Source organism: Oncorhynchus nerka, unplaced genomic scaffold (genome assembly GCF_034236695.1).
Source record: "Oncorhynchus nerka isolate Pitt River unplaced genomic scaffold, Oner_Uvic_2.0 unplaced_scaffold_1984, whole genome shotgun sequence".
NCBI lineage: Eukaryota > Metazoa > Chordata > Actinopteri > Salmoniformes > Salmonidae > Oncorhynchus > Oncorhynchus nerka.
Window position 1 is genome coordinate 308 of NW_027039343.1, and position 17,203 is coordinate 17,510.

A 17,203-nucleotide genomic window follows, 5' to 3' on the forward strand; every position below is an offset into this window, starting at 1 on the left:
GGCAGCATCATGCTGTGGGATGTTTTTCAGCGGCAGGGACTGGGAGACTAGTCAGGATTGAGGGAAAGATGAACGGAGCAAAATGCAGAGAGATACTTGATGAATCTGCTCCAGAGCGCTCAGGACCTCAGACTGGGGCGAAGGTTCACCTTCCAACAGGACAACAAACCCAAGCACACAGCCAAGACAACGCAGAAGTGTGTGTAGATTGATGAGGGGGGAAAAAGCTATTTAATCCATTTTAGAATTAGGCTGTAACGCAACAAAATGTGGAAAAAATCAAGGGGTCTGAATACTTTCCGAATGCACTGTATACAAACCATATACACATTCACACACACACTACATTGACACTCCCACACAAAACCCAAACACGTTCACATACACTACATACGCACACACATAACACACACTGACACAACACAAACACACATACATACACATTACACACACACACACACTTTTACGCTCATCATTTGCTGCTGCTACTCTGTTCTTTATACTCTTATTATTATCTATCCTGTCTATTCACTTTACCCTGCCTTCATGTACATATCTACCTCAAATACCTTATTATTATCTATTCTGATGCCTGGTCACTTTACCTTCATGTACATATCTACCTCAAGTACCTTATTATTATCTATCCTGATGCCTAGTCACTTAACCTTGCCTTCATGTACATATCTACCTCAAATACCTTATTATAATCTATCCTGATGCCTGGTCACTTTACCTTCATGAACATATCTACCTCAAGTACCTGGTACTGCTACTCCCTGTATATATATTTCCATTCTTTGGTATTTAATTTTATTCCTCGTGTAAATTATTTCACTGTAATGTCTACACTAGTTGTATGTGATTTGATTTGTGGTTGCACTTGAGTTTGTGGTAGGGCTTAAGATGTGAAGTGAATCTACAGCGTGAGGCTTGTGTGAGACAGTGACCACAGACCTTCTGCACTGTGTGGTCAGGCAACTTGGCGCAGAGTCCGAACACGGGACCGTGGTCCTTGACCGTGAGGCGCTCCAGCTTGGCCCTGAGAGCCTGCTCCTCCTCTGATACCATACGGAACGTTCCACTCTGGGTAGAGAGAGGGGGGATAATGAGAATCATGACTTGCCAACAAAAACACCATTTGCTCACAAGGCTACCTTACAAAAATGAGGTTTAAACCTAGTTTAATCCAGGGCGTACGCCCAAAAACTCAATCCAAAAGGAGGCCTGTATCAATGGGCTTCAGTGTTAGCATTGGCTAATCTCCCTCACATGAGCGCAGCAAAGCCTGGTAAACCTGTGACTGAGATCTGTGATTAGGGGTTAATGCTAGCGATTGACGGCACCCAGTGCTAATGTGCCTGAGAAATGTGGAACTGCCATTGTCCATGGCACAGGACGTTATGTGGTGTTGGAGTCCTAGAAACACAATCTATAGAACAGATATCCCCGTTCAAGTCAACGTTCCCTGACGGTCGGGCTTTTCTGGCGGCCATTTTGAGTGTCATTCTGTTTCTGCTGTTTGACTAACCATGATGTGGAACGCGAAGGAAGAACATAATGACGTAGTAAGAGTATCTATTGTGGATTGCATCCTCCTAAGGACCTTGATGGTAGATTGTTTCTGCTCTGCAATGGATGAAAAATAACCACCTGAACAGAACATGTCAGAACTGACTCTTAAACTCAACATGTATCTACATTCATCAGACTTGATACTTTTGACATTGATCTGCAATACAAACGCCACTGAATGTGTTTGAATTATTGCAGTGGGGCATGTAAGCCTGTTGCACACCAAGAGAGGAGCTTCGATGTACTTACCACGACAGCCATTTCTTCAGTTGTTTAGAGCCGCTACGTACTCACTGGAAAATAAGATGGATTTGATTATTCACGGTTGGAGAACATTGGATTCCAGGACAGCTTGAAAAAATAAAACAAAGAATTGATTGTGCCCCAGGCTTACGCTCCATCTCAACCCCCTCAGCATTTGTTACACTTCAGCTCCTACACCTTTTTCTTTCCATCTCATTCTCCTTCTATTTTTAGGTTACCTCCATTTCAAGATTATTCCCCTGAAGTACATGTTTTGATCCAGCTGCCAACAAAACGTATCTACGTTTTCGAATTCTATGTGTCCCAAATGGCACCATATTCCCTAAATAGTGCACTACTTTTGACCAGAGCCTTATGGGACTTGGTCAGAAATATCTCACTACATAGTGAATTGGATGCAATTTGAGGCCTATCTTGTATCTAATATAACACCAGACTCTTTATATAGCAGGCTGTATGTAATACAACACCAGACTCTTTATATAGCTAGCAGGCTGTATGTAATACAACACCAGACTCTTTATATAGCAGGCTGTATCTAATACAACACCAGACTCTTTATATAGCTAGCAGGCTGTATCTAATACAACACCAGACTCTTTATATAGCTAGCAGGCTGTATCTAATACAACACTAGACTCTTTATATAGCAGACTGTATCTAATACAACACCAGACTCTTTATATAGCTAGCAGGCTGTATCTAATACAACACTAGACTCTTTATATAGCAGGCTGTATCTAATACAACACCAGACTCTTTATATAGCAGGCTGTATCTAATACAACACTAGACTCTTTATATAGCAGACTGTATCTAATACAACACCAGACTCTTTATATAGCAGGCTGTATCTAATACAACACCAGACTCTATATATAGATAGCAGGCTGTATCTAATACAACACCAGACCGCTTCGCTCCACAGGTAGTATCATATTTCATTTCATTACAGTCCCAACGGTGTGATTTGTTTGATCGTAGCTAGCTACATAGCTAGCTACATAGCCGTCTTTGTTTCAAAGATAATTGTGTAGTCTAGAGCGATTTTCTAGGTTAGCTAGCCAGCTATTGTCGTTCTCCTAGCAAGCGTAACGTAACCAACACTGCTAGCTAGCCAGCTTGCCCCCGAAAAGCAGCATTGTAGAAACTTCACACTCAACGGAATGACTTGATTAGGGTAGTGTCAACAACGCAGCTAGCCTACCTCAGCAGTACTGTATCATTTTAATCATTTTAGTTAATTAGATTCTTGCTACGTAAACAGCTTTCTGAACATTCGAGGCGTGTAGTCCACTTGTCATTCAATCTCCTCTGCATTAGCGTAGCCTCTTCTCTAGCCTGTCAACTATGTGTCTGTCTATCCCTGTTCTCTCCTCTCTGCACAGACCATACAAACGCTCCACCGCATGGCCGCAGCCACCTAATCTGGTGGTCCCAGCGCGCACGACCCACGTGGAGTTCAGGTCTCCCGGTAACCTCTGGAACTGCCGATCTGCGGCCAACAAGGCAGAGTTCATCTCAGCCTATGCCTCCCTCCAGTCCCTCGACTTCTTGGCTCTGACGGAAACATGGATCACCACAGACAACACCGCTACTCCTACTGCTCTCTCTTCGTCCGCCCCGTGCTCTCGCACACCCGAGCTTCTGGTCAGCGGGGTGGTGGCACCGGGATCCTCATCTCTCCCAAGTGGTCATTCTCTCTTTCTCCCCTTACCCATCTGTCTATCGCCTCCTTTGAATTCCATGCTGTCACAGTTACCAGCCCTTTCAAGCTTAACATCCTTATCATTTATCGCCCTCCAGGTTCCCTCGGAGAGTTCATCAATAGGCTTGATGCCTTGATAAGCTCCTTTCCTGAGGACGGCTCACCTCGCACAGTTCTGGGCGACTTTAACCTCCCCACGTCTACCTTTGACTCATTCCTCTCTGCCTCCTTCTTTCCACTCCTCTCCTCTTTTGACCTCACCCTCTCACCTTCCCCCCTACTCACAAGGCAGGCAATACGCTCGACCTCATCTTTACTAGATGCTGTTCCTCCACTAACCTCATTGCAACTCCCCTCCAAGTCTCCGACCACTACCTTGTATCCTTTTCCCTCTCGCTCTCATCCAACACTTCCCACTGCCCCTACTCGGATGGTATCGCGCCGTCCCAACCTTCGCTCTCTCTCCCCCTTCTCTCTCCTCTTCCATCCTATCATCTCTTCCCTCTGCTCAAACCTTCTCCAACCTATCTCCTGATTCTGCCTCCTCAACCCTCCTCTCCTCCCTTTCTGCATCCTTTGACTCTCTATGTCCCCTATCCTCCAGGCCGGCTCGGTCCTCCCCTCCCGCTCCGTGGCTCGACGACTCATTGCGAGCTCACAGAACAGGGCTCCGGGCAGCCGGCGGAAATGGAGGAAAACTTCGCCTCCCTGCGAACCTGGCATCCTTTCACTCCCTCCTCTCTACATTTTCCTCCTCTGTCTCTGCTGCTAAAGCCACTTTCTACCACTCTAAATTCCAAGCATCTGCCTCTAACCCTAGGAAGCTCTTTGCCACCTTCTCCTCCCTCTTGAATCCTCCTCCCCCTCCCCCCCTCCTCCCTCTCTGCAGATGACTTCGTCAACCATTTTGAAAAGAAGGTCGCGACATCCGATCCTCGTTTGCTAAGTCAAGCGACACCGCTGGTTCTGCTCACACTGCCCTACCCTGTGCTCTGACCTCTTTCTCCCCTCTCTCTCCAGATGACATCTCGCGTCTTGTGACGGCCGGCCGCCCAACAACCTGCCCCTTGACCCTATCCCCTCCTCTCTTCTCCAGACCATCTCCGGTGACCTTCTCCCTTACCTCGCTCATCAACTCATCCCTGACCGCTAGCTCGTCCCTCCCGTCTTCAAGAGAGCGAGAGTTGCACCCCTTCTGAAAAAACCTACACTCGATCCCTCCGATGTCAACAACTACAGACCAGTATCCCTTCTTTCTTTTCTCTCCAAAACTCTTGAACGTGCCGTCCTTGGCCAGCTCTCCCGCTATCTCTCTCAGAATGACCTTCTTGATCCAAATCAGTCAGGTTTCAAGACTAGTCATTCAACTGAGACTGCTCTTCTCTGTATCACGGAGCGCTCCCGCACTGCTAAAGCTAACTCTCTCTCCTCTGCTCTCATCCTTCTAGACCTATCGGCTGCCTTCGATACTGTGAACCATCAGATCCTCCTCTCCACCCTCTCCGAGTTGGGCATCTCGGCGCGGCCCACGCTTGGATTGCGTCCTACCTGACAGGTCGCTCCTACCAGGTGGCGTGGCGAGAATCCGTCTCCTCACCACGTGCTCTCACCACTGGTGTCCCCCAGGGCTCTGTTCTAGGCCCTCTCCTATTCTCGCTATACACCAAGTCACTTGGCTCTGTCATAACCTCACATGGTCTCTCCTATCATTGCTATGCAGACGACACACAATTAATCTTCTCCTTTCCCCCTTCTGACGACCAGGTGGCGAATCGCATCTCTGCATGTCTGGCAGACATATCAGTGTGGATGACGGATCATCACCTCAAGCTGAACCTCTGCAAGACGGAGCTGCTCTTCCTCCCGGGAAGGACTGCCCGTTCCATGATCTCGCCATCACGGTTGACAACTCCATTGTGTCCTCGTCCCAGAGCGCTAAGAACCTTGGCGTGATCCTGGACAACACCCTGTCGTTCTCAAATAACATCAAGGCGGTGGCCCGTTCCTGTAGGTTCATGCTCTACAACATCCGCAGAGTACGACCCTGCCTCACACAGGAAGCGGCGCAGGTCCTAATCCAGGCACTTGTCATCTCCCGTCTGGATTACTGCAACTCGCTGTTGGCTGGGCTCCCTGCCTGTGCCATTAAACCCCTACAACTCATCCAGAACGCGCAGCCCGTCTGGTGTTCAACCTTCCCAAGTTCTCTCACGTCACCCGCTCCTCCGCTCTCTCCACTGGCTTCCAGTTGAAGCTCGCATCCGCTACAAGACCATGGTGCTTGCCTACGGAGCTGTGAGGGGAACGGCACCTCAGTACCTCCAGGCTCTGATCAGACCCTACACCCAAACAAGGGCACTGCGTTCATCCACCTCTGGCCTGCTCGCCTCCCTACCACTGAGGAAGTACAGTTCCCGCTCAGCCCAGTCAAAACTGTTCGCTGCTCTGGCCCCCCAATGGTGGAACAAACTCCCTCACGACGCCAGGACAGCGGAGTCAATCACCACCTTCCGGAGACACCTGAAACCCCACCACTTTAAGGAATACCTAGGATAGGATAAAGTAATCCTTCTCACCCCCTTAAAAGACCTAGATGCACTATTGTAAAGTGGCTGTTCCACTGGATGTCATAAGGTGAAAGCACCAATTTGTAAGTCGCTCTGGATAAGAGCGTCTGCTAAATGACTTAAATGTAAATGTAAATGTTTATATAGCTAGCAGGCTGTATCTAATATAACACCATACTCTTTATATAGCAGGCTGTATCTAATACAACACTAGACTCTATATATAGATAGCAGGCTGTATCTAATACAACACTAGACTCTATATATAGCTAGCAGGCTGTATCTAATACAACACCAGACTCTTTATATAGCAGGCTGTATCTAATACAACACTAGACTCTTTATATAGCAGGCTGTATCTAATACAACACCAGACTCTATATATAGCAGACTGTATCTAATACAACACCAGACTCTTTATATAGCTAGCAGGCTGTATCTAATATAACACCAGACTCTTTATATAGCAGACTGTATCTAATATAACACCAGACTCTTTATATAGCAGGCTGTATCTAATACAACACCAGACTCTATATATAGCTAGCAGGCTGTATCTAATACAACACCAGACTCTATATATAGCTAGCAGGCTGTATCTAATACAACACCAGACTCTTTATATAGCAGACTGTATCTAATATAACACCAGACTCTTTATATAGCAGACTGTATCTAATATAACACCAGACTCTTTATATAGCAGGCTGTATCTAATACAACACCAGACTCTATATATAGCTAGCAGGCTGTATCTAATACAACACCAGACTCTTTATATAGCAGACTGTATCTAATATAACACCAGACTCTTTATATAGCAGACTGTATCTAATATAACACCAGACTCTTTATATAGCAGGCTGTATCTAATACAACACCAGACTCTATATATAGCTAGCAGGCTGTATCTAATACAACACTAGACTCTTTATATAGCAGGCTGTATCTAATACAACACTAGACTCTTTATATAGCAGACTGTATCTAATACAACACTAGACTCTATATATAGCAGGCTGTATCTAGTACAACACTAGACTCTATATATAGCAGGCTGTATCTAATACAACACTAGACTCTTTATATAGCAGGCTGTATCTAATACAACACCAGACTCTATATATAGCAGGCTGTATCTAATACAACACTAGACTCTATATATAGCAGGCTGTATCTAATACAACACTAGACTCTATATATAGCAGGCTGTATCTAATACAACACTAGACTCTTTATATAGCAGGCTGTATCTAGTACAACACTAGACTCTTTATATAGCAGGCTGTATCTAATACAACACTAGACTCTATATATAGCTAGCAGGCTGTATCTAATACAACACCAGACTCTTTATATAGATAGCAGGCTGTATCTAATACAACACCAGACTCTATATATAGCAGACTGTATCTAATACAACACCAGACTCTTTATATAGCTAGCAGGCTGTATCTAATACAACACCAGACTCTATATATAGCAGACTGTATCTAATACAACACCAGACTCTATATATAGCTAGCAGGCTGTATCTAATACAACACCAGACTCTTTATATAGCAGACTGTATCTAATATAACACCAGACTCTTTATATAGCAGACTGTATCTAATATAACACCAGACTCTTTATATAGCAGGCTGTATCTAATACAACACCAGACTCTATATATAGCTAGCAGGCTGTATCTAATACAACACCAGACTCTATATATAGCAGGCTGTATCTAATACAACACTAGACTCTTTATATAGCAGGCTGTATCTAGTACAACACTAGACTCTATATATAGCAGACTGTATCTAATATAACACCAGACTCTTTATATAGCAGGCTGTATCTAATACAACACTAGACTCTTTATATAGCAGGCTGTATCTAATACAACACCAGACTCTATATATAGCAGGCTGTATCTAATACAACACTAGACTCTTTATATAGCTAGCAGACTGTATCTAATACAACACCAGACTCTTTATATAGCAGGCTGTATCTAATACAACACCAGACTCTATATATAGATAGCAGGCTGTATCTAATACAACACCAGACTCTTTATATAGCAGACTGTATCTAATACAACACCAGACTCTATATATAGCAGGCTGTATCTAATACAACACTAGACTCTTTATATAGATAGCAGGCTGTATCTAATACAACACTAGACTCTTTATATAGCAGGCTGTATCTAATACAACACTAGACTCTATATATAGCAGGCTGTATCTAATACAACACTAGACTCTTTATATAGCAGGCTGTATCTAATACAACACCAGACTCTTTATATATATAGCAGACTGTATCTAATACAACACCAGACTCTATATATAGCAGGCTGTATCTAATACAACACTAGACTCTTTATATAGATAGCAGGCTGTATCTAATACAACACCAGACTCTTTATATATATAGCAGACTGTATCTAATACAACACTAGACTCTTTATATAGATAGCAGGCTGTATCTAATACAACACCAGACTCTTTATATAGCTAGCAGACTGTATCTAATACAACACCAGACTCTTTATATAGCAGGCTGTATCTAATACAACACTAGACTCTTTATATAGCAGGCTGTATCTAATACAACACCAGACTCTTTATATAGCAGGCTGTATCTAATACAACACCAGACTCTTTATATAGCAGGCTGTATCTAATACAACACCAGACTCTTTATATATATAGCAGGCTGTATCTAATACAACACCAGACTCTTTATATAGCAGGCTGTATCTAATACAACACCAGACTCTTTATATAGCTAGCAGGCTGTATCTAATACAACACCAGACTCTTTATATAGCTAGCAGACTGTATCTAATATAACACCAGACTCTTTATAGCAGACTGATACAACACCAGACTCTTTATATATAGCAGGCTGTATCTAATATAACACCAGACTCTTTATATATATAGCAGGCTGTATCTAATACAACACCAGACTCTTTATATATATAGCAGGCTGTATCTAATACAACACCAGACTCTTTATATATATAGCAGGCTGTATCTAATACAACACCAGACTCTTTATATATATAGCAGGCTGTATCTAATACAACACCAGACTCTTTATATATATAGCAGGCTGTATCTAATACAACACCAGACTCTTATATATATATAGCAGGCTGTATCTAATACAACACCAGACTCTTTATATATATAGCAGGCTGTATCTAATACAACACCAGACTCTTTATATATATAGCAGGCTGTATCTAATACAACACCAGACTCTTTATATATATAGCAGGCTGTATCTAATACAACACAGACAGACTCTAATACAACACCAGATATATATATAGCAGGCTGTATCTAATACAACACCAGACTCTATATATATATATACCAGACTCTTTATATATATAGCAGGCTGTATCTAATACAACACTAGACTCTTTATATAGCAGACTGTATCTAATACAACACCAGACTCTTTATATATATAGCAGGCTGTATCTAATACAACACCAGACTCTATATATATATAGCAGGCTGTATCTAATACAACACCAGACTCTTTATATATATAGCAGGCTGTATCTAATACAACACCAGACTCTTTATATAGCAGACTGTATCTAATACAACACTAGACTCTTTATATAGCAGGCTGTATCTAATACAACACTAGACTCTTTATATAGCAGACTGTATCTAATACAACACCAGACTCTTTATATAGCAGGCTGTATCTAATACAACACCAGACTCTTTATATAGCAGGCTGTATCTAATACAACACCAGACTCTTTATATAGCAGACTGTATCTAATACAACACTAGACTCTTTATATAGCAGACTGTATCTAATACAACACCAGACTCTTTATATAGCAGGCTGTATCTAATACAACACCAGACTCTTTATATAGCAGGCTGTATCTAATACAACACTAGACTCTTTATATAGCAGACTGTATCTAATACAACACTAGACTCTTTATATAGCAGGCTGTATCTAATACAACACCAGACTCTTTATATATATAGCAGACTGTATCTAATACAACACCAGACTCTATATATAGCAGGCTGTATCTAATACAACACTAGACTCTTTATATAGATAGCAGGCTGTATCTAATACAACACCAGACTCTTTATATATATAGCAGACTGTATCTAATACAACACTAGACTCTTTATATAGATAGCAGGCTGTATCTAATACAACACCAGACTCTTTATATAGCTAGCAGACTGTATCTAATACAACACCAGACTCTTTATATAGCAGGCTGTATCTAATACAACACTAGACTCTTTATATAGCAGGCTGTATCTAATACAACACCAGACTCTTTATATATATAGCAGGCTGTATCTAATACAACACCAGACTCTTTATATAGCAGGCTGTATCTAATACAACACCAGACTCTTTATATATATAGCAGGCTGTATCTAATACAACACCAGACTCTTTATATAGCAGGCTGTATCTAATACAACACCAGACTCTTTATATAGCAGGCTGTATCTAATACAACACCAGACTCTTTATATAGCAGGCTGTATCTAATACAACACCAGACTCTTTATATATATAGCAGGCTGTATCTAATACAACACCAGACTCTTTATATAGCAGGCTGTATCTAATACAACACCAGACTCTTTATATAGCTAGCAGGCTGTATCTAATACAACACCAGACTCTTTATATAGCTAGCAGACTGTATCTAATATAACACCAGACTCTTTATATAGATAGCAGACTGTATCTAATACAACACCAGACTCTTTATATATATAGCAGGCTGTATCTAATATAACACCAGACTCTTTATATATATAGCAGGCTGTATCTAATACAACACCAGACTCTTTATATATATAGCAGGCTGTATCTAATACAACACCAGACTCTTTATATATATAGCAGGCTGTATCTAATACAACACCAGACTCTTTATATATATAGCAGGCTGTATCTAATACAACACCAGACTCTTTATATATATAGCAGGCTGTATCTAATACAACACCAGACTCTATATATATATAGCAGGCTGTATCTAATACAACACCAGACTCTTTATATATATAGCAGGCTGTATCTAATACAACACCAGACTCTTTATATATATAGCAGGCTGTATCTAATACAACACCAGACTCTATATATATATAGCAGGCTGTATCTAATACAACACCAGACTCTTTATATATATAGCAGGCTGTATCTAATACAACACCAGACTCTATATATATATAGCAGGCTGTATCTAATACAACACCAGACTCTTTATATATATAGCAGGCTGTATCTAATACAACACTAGACTCTTTATATAGCAGACTGTATCTAATACAACACCAGACTCTTTATATATATAGCAGGCTGTATCTAATACAACACCAGACTCTATATATATATATAGCAGGCTGTATCTAATACAACACCAGACTCTTTATATATATAGCAGGCTGTATCTAATACAACACCAGACTCTTTATATAGCAGACTGTATCTAATACAACACTAGACTCTTTATATAGCAGGCTGTATCTAATACAACACTAGACTCTTTATATAGCAGACTGTATCTAATACAACACCAGACTCTTTATATAGCAGGCTGTATCTAATACAACACCAGACTCTTTATATAGCAGGCTGTATCTAATACAACACCAGACTCTTTATATAGCAGACTGTATCTAATACAACACTAGACTCTTTATATAGCAGACTGTATCTAATACAACACCAGACTCTTTATATAGCAGGCTGTATCTAATACAACACCAGACTCTTTATATAGCAGGCTGTATCTAATACAACACTAGACTCTTTATATAGCAGACTGTATCTAATACAACACCAGACTCTTTATATAGCAGGCTGTATCTAATACAACACCAGACTCTTTATATAGCAGGCTGTATCTAATACAACACCAGACTCTTTATATAGCAGACTGTATCTAATACAACACCAGACTATTTATATAGATAGCAGGCTGTATCTAATACAACACTAGACTCTATATATAGATAGCAGGCTGTATCTAATACAACACCAGACTCTTTATATAGCAGACTGTATCTAATACAACACCAGACTCTGTATATAGCTAGCAGGCTGTATCTAATACAACACCAGACTCTTTATATAGCTAGCAGGCTGTATCTAATACAACACCAGACTCTTTATATAGCTAGCAGGCTGTATCTAATACAACACTAGACTCTATATATAGATAGCAGGCTGTATCTAATACAACACCAGACTCTGTATATAGCTAGCAGGCTGTATCTAATACAACACCAGACTCTTTATATAGCTAGCAGGCTGTATCTAATACAACACCAGACTCTTTATATAGCTAGCAGGCTGTATCTAATACAACACTAGACTCTATATATAGATAGCAGGCTGTATCTAATACAACACCAGACTCTTTATATAGCAGACTGTATCTAATACAACACCAGACTCTTTATATAGCAGGCTGTATCTAATACAACACCAGACTCTTTATATAGCAGGCTGTATCTAATACAACACCAGACTCTTTATATAGCAGGCTGTATCTAATACAACACCAGACTCTTTATATAGCAGGCTGTATCTAATACAACACCAGACTCTTTATATAGCAGGCTGTATCTAATACAACACCAGACTCTTTATATAGCAGGCTGTATCTAATACAACACCAGACTCTTTATATAGCAGGCTGTATCTAATACAACACCAGACTCTTTATATAGCAGGCTGTATCTAATACAACACCAGACTCTTTATATAGCAGGCTGTATCTAGTACAACACTAGACTCTATATATAGCTAGCAGGCTGTATCTAGTACAACACTAGACTCTTTATATAGCAGGCTGTATCTAATACAACACTAGACTCTTTATATAGCTAGCAGACTGTATCTAATACAACACCAGACTCTTTATATAGCAGGCTGTATCTAATATAACACCAGACTCTTTATATAGCAGGCTGTATCTAATACAACACTAGACTCTTTATATAGCTAGCAGACTGTATCTAATACAACACCTGACTCTTTATATAGGAGGCTGTATCTAATTTAACACCAGACTCGATCATGATATCACTGACTCTGTAGCACAGTTGTTGTATGAACAGTGTCAGGCAAAAAAGTCTGAAAACCAGTCAAAGTGTGCAATTGATCTAGTGCATTCAGATAGACAAAGCTATTATTAAAATCATCCTGAGCTTCACATGCAGTCAAAGCTTCTCTGAATTTGTGACTGAGCTTCACATGCAGCCAAAGCTTCCCTGGATTTGTGACTGAGTCAACTAGAGGGCTCCGCTTCCAAAGCTCTGAAAGCACTGGACTCAGAGCTACAGGCAGTGGATTCCCAGGTCCTCAATCAGGCACAACAAGGAAGCTAAAACATTCCCACCTGTCCACGTTGAGATATGCACGATCAAAGCTCTACTGTTTATCAGATTTAACCGTCAGCTTTCAACAATCGAACCTGCAGACAAGGCACTGTTCTGCCTTGTAAAATATGAGAGCAAGATTTAATGCAACACCAATCCATTTTTACTTCTTCCTCCGAGCAAAGAAACTTCCTCATCTGGGCTCCACTGGGTGGCAACACTCCACTGGGTCCATCAGAACTGCCAAACCCCCAGCAGGGTTTGGAATGCACCACCCCCTAGGTGTCAGGGAGACGGGTCACAGTTGGTACCCCACATCGGCGGCTCCCTGGTCGGGGAAGAGGTAAAGCCTTACCTGGGGATGGAAGAGGCCGGGCGCTGCCGAAAGTCACAGGAGTCAGTGTGTGGAGCAGGACGGCAGAGCCCTGTGATTATTAACTTGGGGATTAGTGTCGTCACACTGGATTACGCCCATCAGATTTCTCTGATAATCAGCATAAAGTGGAAGGAGGGACAAGAAAGGAGGGCAATGACAATGGGCCAATAGAAGAGGTGAAGGAGGGGTTAGGGAAATGACAATGGGCCAATAGAAGAGGTGAAGGAGGGGTTAGGGCAACGAAGATGAGCCAATAGAAGCGGTGAAGGAGGGGTTAGGGCAATGACGATGGGCCAATAGAAGCGGTGAAGGAGGGGTTAGGGCAATGACGATGAGCTAATAGAAGAGGTGAAGGAGGGGTTAGGGCAATGCCAGTGGGCCAATAGAAGAGGTGAAGGAGGGGTTAGGGCAATGACGATGGGCCAATAGAAGAGGTGAAGGAGGAGTTAGGGCAATGACGATGGGCCAATAGAAGAGGTGAAGGACGGGTTAGGGCAATGACAGTAGGCCAATAGAAGAGGTGAAGGAGGGGTTAGGGCAATGACAATGGGCCAATAGAAGAGGTGAAGGAGGGGTTAGGGCAATGACAATGGGCCAATAGAAGAGGTGAAGGAGGGGTTAGGGCAATGCCAGTGGGCCAATAGAAGAGGTGAAGGAGGGGTTAGGGCAATGACAATGGGCCAATAGAAGAGGTGAAGGAGGGGTTAGGGCAACGAAGATGAGCCAATAGAAGAGGTGAAGGAGGGGTTAGGGCAATGACGATGGGCCAATAGAAGAGGTGAAGGAGGGGTTAGGGCAATGACAATGGGCCAATAGAAGAGGTGAAGGAGGGGTTAGGGCAATAACAATGGGCCAATAGAAGAGGTGAAGGAGGGGTTAGGGCAACGAAGATGAGCCAATAGAAGAGGTGAAGGAGGGGTTAGGTCAATGACGATGAGCCAATAGAAGAGGTGAAGGAGGGGTTAGGGCAATGACAATGGGCCAATAGAAGAGGTGAAGGAGGGGTTAGGGCAATAACAATGGGCCAATAGAAGAGGTGAAGGAGGGGTTAGGGCAATGACAATGGGCCAATAGAAGAGGTGAAGGAGGGGTTAGGGCAATGAAGATGAGCCAATAGAAGAGGTGAAGGAGGGGTTAGGGCAATGACGATGGGCCAATAGAAAGGGTGAAGGAGGGGTTAGGGCAATGACGATGGGCCAATAGAAGAGGTGAAGGAGGGGTTAGGGCAATGACGATGGGCCAATAGAAGAGGTGAAGATGGGTTAGGGCAATGACGATGAGCCAATAGAAGAGGTGAAGGAGGGGGTTAGGGCAAAGACAATGGGCCAATAGAAGAGGTGAAGGAGGGGTTAGGGCAATGACGATGGGCCAATAGAAGAGGTGAAGATGGGTTAGGGCAATGACGATGAGCCAATAGTAGAGGTAGGGATTAGGGTGGATTATATTGACATGTGGGTGAAGGTAGGGGTTAGGGTGGACTATAGTGACATGTGGGTGAAGTTAGGGGTTAGGGTGGACTATAGTGATGTGGGTGAAGGTAGGGGTTAGGGTGGACTATAGTGACATGTGGGTGAAGGTAGGGGTTAGGGTGGACTATAGTGACATGTGGGTGAAGGTAGGGGTTAGGGTGGACTATAGTGACATGTGGGTGAAGGTAGGGGTTAGGGTGGACTATAGTGACATGTGGGTGAAGGTAGGGGTTAGGGTGGAATATAGTGACATGTGGGTGAAGGTAGGGGATAGGGTGGACTATATTGACATGTGGGTGAAGGTAGGGATTAGGGTGGACTATAGTGACATGTGGGTGAAGGTAGGGGATAGGATGGACTATAGTGACATGTGGGTGAAGGTAGGGGTTAGGGCGGACTATAGTGACATGTGGATGAAGGTGGGGGTTAGGGTGGACTATAGTGATGTGGGTGAAGGTAGGGGTTAGGGTGGACTATAGTGACATGTGGGTGAAGGTAGGGGTTAGGGTGGACTATAGTGACATGTGGGTGAAGGTAGGGGTTAGGGTGGACTATAGTGACATGTGGGTGAAGGTAGGGTATAGGGTGGACTATAGTGATGTGGGTGAAGGTAGGGGTTAGGGTGGACTATAGTGACATGTGGGTGAAGGTAGGGGTTAGAGTGGACTATAGGGACATGTGGGTGAAGGTAGGGTATAGGGTGGACTATAGTGATGTGGGTGAAGGTAGGGGTTAGGGTGGACTATCGTGACATGTGGATGAAGGTAGGGGTTAGGGTGGACTATAGTGATGTGCGTGAAGGTAGGGGTTAGGGTGGACTTCATGTGGGTGAAGGTAGGGGTTAGGGTGGACTATAGTGACATGTGGGTGAAGGTAGGGGTTAGGGTGGACTATAGTGACATGTGGGTGAAGGTAGGGGTTAGGGTGGACTATAGTGACATGTGGGTGAAGGTAGGGGTTAGTGTGGACTATAGTGATGTGGGTGAAGGTAGAGGTTAGGGTGGACTATAGTGACATGTGGGTGAAGGTAGGGGTTAGGGTGGACTATAGTGACATGTGGGTGAAGGTAGGGGTTAGGGTGGACTATAGTGACATGTGGGTGAAGGTAGGGGTTAGGGTGGACTATAGTGACATGTGGGTGAAGGTAGGGGTTAGGGTGGACTATAGTGACATGTGGGTGAAGGTAGAGGTTAGGGTGGAATATAGTGACATGTGGGTGAAGGTAGAGGATAGGGTGGACTATAGTGACATGTGGGTGAAGGTAGGGGTTAGGGTGGACTATAGTGATGTGGGTGAAGGTAGGGTTTAGGGTGGACTATAGTGACATGTGGGTGAAGGTAGGGGATAGGGTGGACTATAGTGATGTGGGTGAAGGTAGGGGTTAGGGTGGACTATAGTGATGTGGGTGAAGGTAGGGGTTAGGGTGGACTATAGTGACATGTGGGTGAAGGAGGGGTTAGGGCAACGAAGATGAGCCAATAGAAGAGGTGAAGGAGGGGTTAGGGCAATGACGATGGGCCAATAGAAGAGGTGAAGGAGGGGTTAGGGCAATGACAATGGGCCAATAGAAGAGGTGAAGGAGGGGTTAGGGCAATAACAATGGGCCAATAGAAGAGGTGAAGGAGGGGTTAGGGCAACGAAGATGAGCCAATAGAAGAGGTGAAGGAGGGGTTAGGTCAATGACGATGAGCCAATAGAAGAGGTGAAGGAGGGTTAGGGCAATGACAATGGGCCAATAGAAGAGGTGAAGGAGGGTTAGGGCAATAACAATGGGCCAATAGAAGAGGTGAAGGAGGGGTTAGGGCAATGACAATGGGCCAATAGAAGAGGTGAAGGAGGGG

The 17,203-nt window shown here is 43.2% G+C and overlaps 1 long non-coding RNA gene across 1 annotated transcript; it reads right to left on the reverse strand.

The window, feature by feature from the left end:
* Positions 1-959: 959 nt before the first annotated feature.
* Positions 960-13,942, reverse strand: LOC135567502 (uncharacterized). The gene is made up of 3 exons (XR_010462372.1): positions 13,873-13,942; positions 1,825-1,868; positions 960-1,086 (listed from the first exon to the last, which is right to left on the reverse strand). It is a non-coding gene; the product is annotated as an uncharacterized LOC135567502 (long non-coding RNA).
* Between the last annotated feature and the right edge of the window lie 3,261 nt (positions 13,943-17,203).